Source organism: Erinaceus europaeus, assembly GCF_950295315.1.
Source record: "Erinaceus europaeus chromosome 6 unlocalized genomic scaffold, mEriEur2.1 SUPER_6_unloc_16, whole genome shotgun sequence".
Classification (NCBI taxonomy): Eukaryota; Metazoa; Chordata; class Mammalia; order Eulipotyphla; family Erinaceidae; genus Erinaceus; species Erinaceus europaeus.
This window is the reverse complement of record NW_026647121.1, coordinates 378,568-385,692: the sequence shown is the minus strand read 5'-3', so window position 1 is coordinate 385,692 and position 7,125 is coordinate 378,568. Positions and strand designations below refer to the sequence as shown.

Genomic DNA, 7,125 nt, shown 5'->3' with positions numbered 1-7,125 from the left:
GCATTCAACTACAAGCCCTGGAAAATTACCAAGACCAAAGACAGATGGGAGTTCCCACAAGGCAAACTAAAACAGAACCAAGATATTTAAGACAATCAAACATGAATCAGGAAATTACTACAAAAGGTTAAGAACATTTTAGATTTAACAGGCTTTAGAAATGATACCTAAGGGAGCCAGAAGGTAGCACAGTGGGCTAAGCCCACATGGCACAAAGAGCAAGGACCGTTTAGGATCCTGGTTCAAGCCCCCTGCTCCCCACCTGCAGTGGAGTCACTTCACAGGTAGTAAAGCAGGTCTGCAGGTGTCTCTCTGTCTCTATTCCTCTCTATCTCCCCCTTCTCTCTCAATTTCTCTTTTTCGCTATCCAATAACAACAAAAAAAAGAAAGAAAGAAAAGAAATGATACATAGATTGCTATATGGAAAACTGGAAATTGTTCTGCAAATACAAACTATTGTATTTAATATGGAATGTAAAACATTAATTCCCCAATAAAGAAATTAAAAAGAAAAAGAGAGAAAGAAAGGAAGAAATTATACCTAGCTTAAGATGTAATAACTGTTGACTCACCTGTAAAGAAGGAAGCTTCACAGGTGGTTAAGCAGTGCTGTTGGTGTCTTTCTCTCTACCTCCCCCTACGATCTCAGTTTCTCTGTCTTTATTCAATAAACAAGTAAAGTAAAATAAATCTTGAAAAAATACTTGTAAATGGTTGCTCTGATACTGATATCTTGAGGTGTTTCCTATATGAAGGCTGAATGTAGCAACACCTATTGATGAGGATGATTCTTTCTCCAAGTTCTGCCTCCCAATCCCACCCCAGCACATTCATTTACTTTGAAAGATCAACATACAGCAGGGTATTGTGACCCAAATGTAGATACACACGTTGTCTGTCTCAAGGAGAACTAAGTCAGCTTGACCCACTTCAATCATCAATACAGAGATGTTGAAAATAACATGTTTATAGAGAGAGACCAATGCAAAGAAGCTACCCAGTGTCTTAAAACAATTATAGTGACTGTTCTTTCCTTTGCCTTGGTTCTAAATTTGTTGAATTTGGATTTTAAATGGGCCTGGCCTACTTTTGAGTCCAGTTACCCGCCTAAATCTAGGCGCAAGTTGTCTGTTTCTTAAAAAGAAAACATAGCATAGCATGTGGCTGGGGGTCTGATCCTCCACACTGCAAGTGAAAACACAGGCAGGCAATGGGCGGGACGCCTTGCATAGAGGAGCAGTGCTTTGCATGTCTCCCTCTCTTAAAGGATACAGAATGGAGACTGGCAGGGAGGCCTCTCAGCTGTCCCATGCAGGTGCAAGGTTCTGGGTGGGATTGATCCCCAGGCACACTATTTGAGAAAAAATTTTAAAAAGACTTTGTATTATTTAAAAGATTTACAGTTAAGAGAACAATATTACCATGATTTTATTCAAAAAAGCCAATCTGCAGTCCTGGAGGCTGGCAGAGTGGTTGGAGTTTTGGACTCAAGCATGAGGTCCTGAATTCTACCTCCAGCATCACATGTTCCAGACTGATGCTATAGTGTTTTTCCTCTCTCTCTCTCTCTCTCTCTCTCTCTCTCTCCTCCCTTTCTCCCTCACTGATTAATAAATCTTTTAAAAGAGCTTCAGCATATGTAGAACCAGAGTTCAGACAGACCTGGGATCCCACACATACAAATCCAGATCTCTTGCCACTGAACCGCCTCCCAGGTTGCATTAACTGGCTCTTTAAAAGATTATAATTATTTATATGTGTGTACATATATTTTATAATCCTTTTTTTGAAAAAATATGGTATGCCTCATGAATCTGTGTGTAATCCTTGAGCAGGGGCCATGCTAATCTTTTATGTATCATGCCAATTTTAGTATATGTACTACGGAAGCTAGGACTATATTATAATCTTATTTAAAAAGTGTTAAGAGGTGGAGACAGTTGGAGTCAGGCAGTGGCACAGCGGGTTAAGGGCACATGGCGCAAAGCTCAAGGACCGGAGGAAAGATCGCGGTTCTAGCCCCTGGCTCCCCACCTGCCCGGGAGTCCCTTCACAGGTGGTGAAGCAGGTCTGCAGGTGTCTGTCTTTCTCTCCCCCTCTATGTCTTCCCCTCTTCTCTCCATTTCTCTCTGTCCTATCCAACAACAACGACATTAATCACCACACAATGTTAAGCAACAAGGGCAACAAAATGGAAAAATAAATAAAAATAAAAATAAAAAAGAGTGGAAAAGAATTGACAAGAAAAAAAGAAAGGGAGACAATGAGACCTTGGTGACAACAACAACAACAACAAAAATAAAATAACCTATTTATACTTTAGAATTGCAGAATGGCTAGGGCAATGGCTCTGTAAGAATTAAATCCTGAATTCAATCCCCAGCATTGCATGTGCCATAGTCATGCTCTGCTTCTCTTTTTTGTATTAATAAATAACATTTTTCCTTTTTTTAATTTCCTTTTTAAAAAAAAAAACCGCGGTTCCTGCCCGGTTCCTACCCAGCTCCAAGATCGGCTGCTGCCTGGCTCTGTGGGGCTCCTAGTGCAGCTCCCACCTGCCAGCATCCTGGCTGCCCCATTGTGTGAGTAGGCAGACTGCAGTCTCCCCAGGACTGTCCCCACAGACACAAGAACCCCAGGCGACCCCTGCCCACCCCCCACCACACACGGAGCCCTGCCAGGCCCAGGCCACCAGGACGAGGGGGGTTGGGGGTGGGTGTTGGCAGTGCCCTCCAGGACCAGCAGGTTGCAAAGTGCCAGACCTTCAGCCCAGACCCAATCCACAGCCCAGGCCCAGGGCTCAACAAGGGTTGGAGCCAGCTGGCTTGGGGAACCCCTCTGAAATTCATGTCTCTTCTGAGAGAGGCAGAGGCAGAGAAAACACTCCAGTTCTAGTAGTGCGAGGAGACCTCCAACCTGGACCCACACCTCGTGCCCCAGCCTCCTTCACCCTAATTTGGGAGCATGACTCGCCATGTTGCCCCAGACCAAACTCGAAGTTCAGGATTCCAAACAGCCGTCCCCGAGGACCTCGTTGTGGGCCACACCAAGAAGGACAGCGGGTGCACATTTCAGGTGGGCGGACACACGGAAAGTTTTCTGGGCCTGGCTGCTCCTGAAGCCAGGTCGGTGGGTTCCGTGGTCCCCTCCTGTCAGGGCGTTTGGGGTGGGCAGGAGGCGCACTGCCTGGACTCCAGCTGCGCTGGTGGGTCCTCACCCTCGGGGCACTTGGAGCCACCAGCACTGACACGCTGGGTGAGGCCCAGGGACCTAGGACCCCTCTCTCGACAGGAAGGAAAGGGAAGGCCTGCTGCCCAGACTCTCCGGCGGGGTCCCTACGCTCGCACTCACGGAAGCCAAAAGCAGCAGATCTGGGGGCGCGCAGCCACACTTCCAGGTTGTCCCTGCCAGGGGTGCGGGGTCTGGGGGCTAGCGGACACCTCCCCTGGGTGCGCCCCTGCCGGGGGTGTGCATGGCTCCATCTCGGGTAGCGCCCTGCTCAAGGCCGCTAGGTGCTGGAGGTTTGGGGGGGTGCGCAGCCACCTCTAAGGGGTGCGCCTGTCCCGGGGTACTGGGTCCGGGGGCGCTGGCCCCTCTGCGGCTGTACCCTGACTTCGCCCCTCACCCCACCCAGCACGTTCCCAAGCGGGCAAAACAACCCAGCCTTCAAGGGCACAGGAACCAGGGGCCACTTACTTGGAATTGGAGGAATCTCACTAGATGGGCTCCAGCATTATGGACCTGGCCACTGGCTGCTGTCTGGCACAGCACCTTGAGGAGTCCCCAGCAGTACTTCCACACGGGGACTCCGCACAGTTCTTGCTGGGCGCTCAGGGCGCAGGGCCCAGGCCCCAGCGCTGGGGCCTATGGGTGCGACACAACACCACATCGCTCAATGCTGCCTGGGGGTGATGTGATGCTATGCTACTCAATGTGACAGGGGGCGACAGGGTCTCAGGGCGCAGGCCTCAGGGCTCCATGGTGCTGCTGTGGATGCAGCTGGGACAAAGGGAAGAAGAGAAGAATGGAAGACAGGGTGAGAGAAAGATAGACACCTGCGAACCTGCTTCACTGCCTATCTTTCTCTCCCCCTCTGTCTTCCCCTCCTCTCTCCATTTCTCTCTGTCCTATCCAACTACAAGGACATCAATAAGAACAATAATAACTACAACAATAAAACAACAAGGGTAACAAAAGGGAAAATAAATATTTTAAAAATTAAAAAATAAAAATATTTTTATTATCTTTGTTTATTGGATAGTAACAGAAGAAATCAAAAAGGAAATGGGAAGTAAAGAGGGAGAAGAGAGAGACAGAAAGAGAGAGAGAGAGAGAGAAACCTGCAGCACTGCTTCACCATTCAGAAATCTTTTCCTCTGCAGGTGTGGTGGGGACTCAAATCCAAAATAAATTTTAAGAATCTAACTCAACTCATTTTGTGTTGATGGTGTTAGGGTTTAGAGACAGACTTAATTTTGAATAAAATCTAGAGACAGGATGTAAAGTTCAAAATCTCAGAGCCAGAAAAAGAAATAGGGCTTTGCCCAGACCTATCCCTGCTACCTGTAGGATGAGACTGCGTGAGAGGAGGACAAAGCAGTAGGAATATAATGTCCCTTTCGAATATATATCCCTTGGAATATAATATCCCTTTGGAATATATATCCCTTTGGAATATAATATCCCATTGGAATATATATCCCTTTGGAATACAACTAAAATAGGCCTACTAGCTATCTTCAAAATGGAGACCCCAAATCTTCATCTGCAATATTCCAGCCTTTAGGTTCATGATGGGTCAACAATTTGTTTGGCTTTATATATTAACTCTTTTTTCAGCCACCAGGTTTCAGATGCTACCAAGATGCCTAGCGGACTTCCCTGGTCGGACGACTCCACCAATGTGTCCTGGAGCCCCACTTTCCCAGAGCTCTGCCCAACTAGGGAAAGAGAAAGACAGGCTGAGAGTATGGATCCACCTGTAAACACCCATGTTCAGCATGGAAGCAGTTACAGAAGCCAGACCTTCTACATTCTGCACACCATAATGTCCCTAAGTCCATACACCCAGAGGGATAAAGAATAAGAAAGCTTTCAGGAGGGGATGGCATGCAGAGTTCTGGTGGTGGGAATTGTACCCCTCTTATCCTATGGCCTTGTCAATGTTTCCATTTTATAAATAAAACTTTAAAAAAGAATAGCGGGGTTCCCGGAACATGGTGGACTGAGAAGCTGCTAGTGGCTTGAGCTCTGACCACATTGTCTGGAAATGGTAGGATTTTCTGCCTTCAGTACGCCAGTCAATAAGGGATCCTAGCGGTGACACCAAGGAGGTGACTATAACTTAATTTGGGTTAAACATAGAGTAGAAAAAATGGAAAAAAAAAATTCTTTTAAATTATTATTCCCAAAGCGAACCTCCTCCCCCTCACCCCCCCCATAACCAATCCCAGGGGACCACCTCCTAGCAGGCTCCTCTGCTGAGCTTCTTTCTTTACCAATATTCCTGTCCCACCAGGAAGTACCATTCATTCTAAGTCTATTCCCTTCTGAAACCTCTGGCCTTTTTTCTTTCTAAGTAGCCACCCCCCCCCACATAGCTAATTAAATAATAAAAAATAAACAAATAAAAAACTATTTCCTTTAACTGCTCTTTTATTACTGTTCTTTTTCTTGTCTTTTTCTTTTCTCTCTCTCTCTCTTTTTTTTTGTGGCTTCCAAAGCCACAGGCCCCATCCCCCACATCACCAAACAGTGTGCTTTCACTGAATTCACTGATACACGTTTGGGAATTATTTTTGGGATGAAATCTGACTCAGAGTGGACTCTCACTACGAGTATCTCTGATCAACTTCCCTTCCTCCTTTAGCTACCCCTAGAATATACAGTGGATAATAGATTTGTATAATTGTCTATCCCAGCTATCCTTGTCTAGTCCTAAGGTTTTTTTTATTTTTTTTTCTTCTTCTTTCTTAACAATCAGCTACCTCTGCTCACGAGGTTTGAGGTAATCTTGGACAGGGTGTTTTTTTACCCTGCTCTATTTTATTATTAATATCATGTAAAGGCATATATCTTCCCCCCCCTTTAGGTTGATCAGAATTAACTCTTAGGGTATCTTTCATTTCTAGGGTAGTGGGCATCTTATCTATTGTGGGAGGGACTTGTCTCATTACTCCTACCTCCTCTACAGACTCTCGCCTTCCTCCTCCTAGCTAATTAAAAAAATTAAATTAAAAATTAATTTAAAAAAACTTTCCTTTCACTGCTCTTTAATTACAGCTCTTTTTTATCTTTTCTCTCTCATTTCTTTTTTTTATCTTGTCATACACTTCTTCCTTCCTTCTTCTTTGCCTTTATGAATTTGTGAATTATTTTGGGGAAGAATTCTGACTCAGAGTGGACTCTCTATGTGTCTATCTCTGCTCTAGTTCCCTTTCCCCTCTTGTTACCCCTAGAATATACAGTGGATAGTAGATTTGCATAACTGTCTATTCTTGCTATCCCTTTTTTTTTTACTCTTTCTTCTTCACTGGGATTTGGTTACTATTTTTTCACAGACTAGAGATATTGTTTGGCTAACTGGTAGTGATTAAACTGCTTCAATACTTGCTACAGTTGCTATTGTAATTCCTGAGGTTGGTGAGTGCAACTGTCATAAAGGTATTTAGTACAGTGTTAATTGTACTGAAGACACAACAAAAGAGGAATAACAGAGCATAAAAAAAGAAACACATTAAAAATGGGTAGATCAAAAACAAATAAAACTGCTACTCCAATGAATGAAGACAAGAGCCCAGAAGAAACTACAAATCAGCCAGAAGTAACCATAGATAAGAAAAGGATACAAGCAATAATAAACTTATTAATGACAGAAATGAAAACAACTTTGGAGGAAAGGAATGGCACTATTAGGAAAACAAGTTGAGACCCCCAAGGAAAATACTGATACTCTTGAGGAAATTAGAGAACTGAAACCTCAAATAGCTCTAATGAAGAAAGAAGCTGAGGCAAGGGAAAGCAGACTAACAGAAGCAGAAAACAGAATTAGTCAGACAGAGGATAAGTTAGAGAAAACTAAGAAAGAGGTGAAATAGCTCAAAAAGAGACTGAGAGACACTGGA

The 7,125-nt window shown here is 44.5% G+C and overlaps 1 non-coding gene across 1 annotated transcript; it reads right to left on the bottom strand.

The window, feature by feature from the left end:
- Positions 1-1,791: 1,791 nt before the first annotated feature.
- Positions 1,792-1,898, bottom strand: LOC132536142 (U6 spliceosomal RNA). The gene has a single exon (XR_009547813.1). It is a non-coding gene; the product is annotated as a U6 spliceosomal RNA (small nuclear RNA).
- Between the last annotated feature and the right edge of the window lie 5,227 nt (positions 1,899-7,125).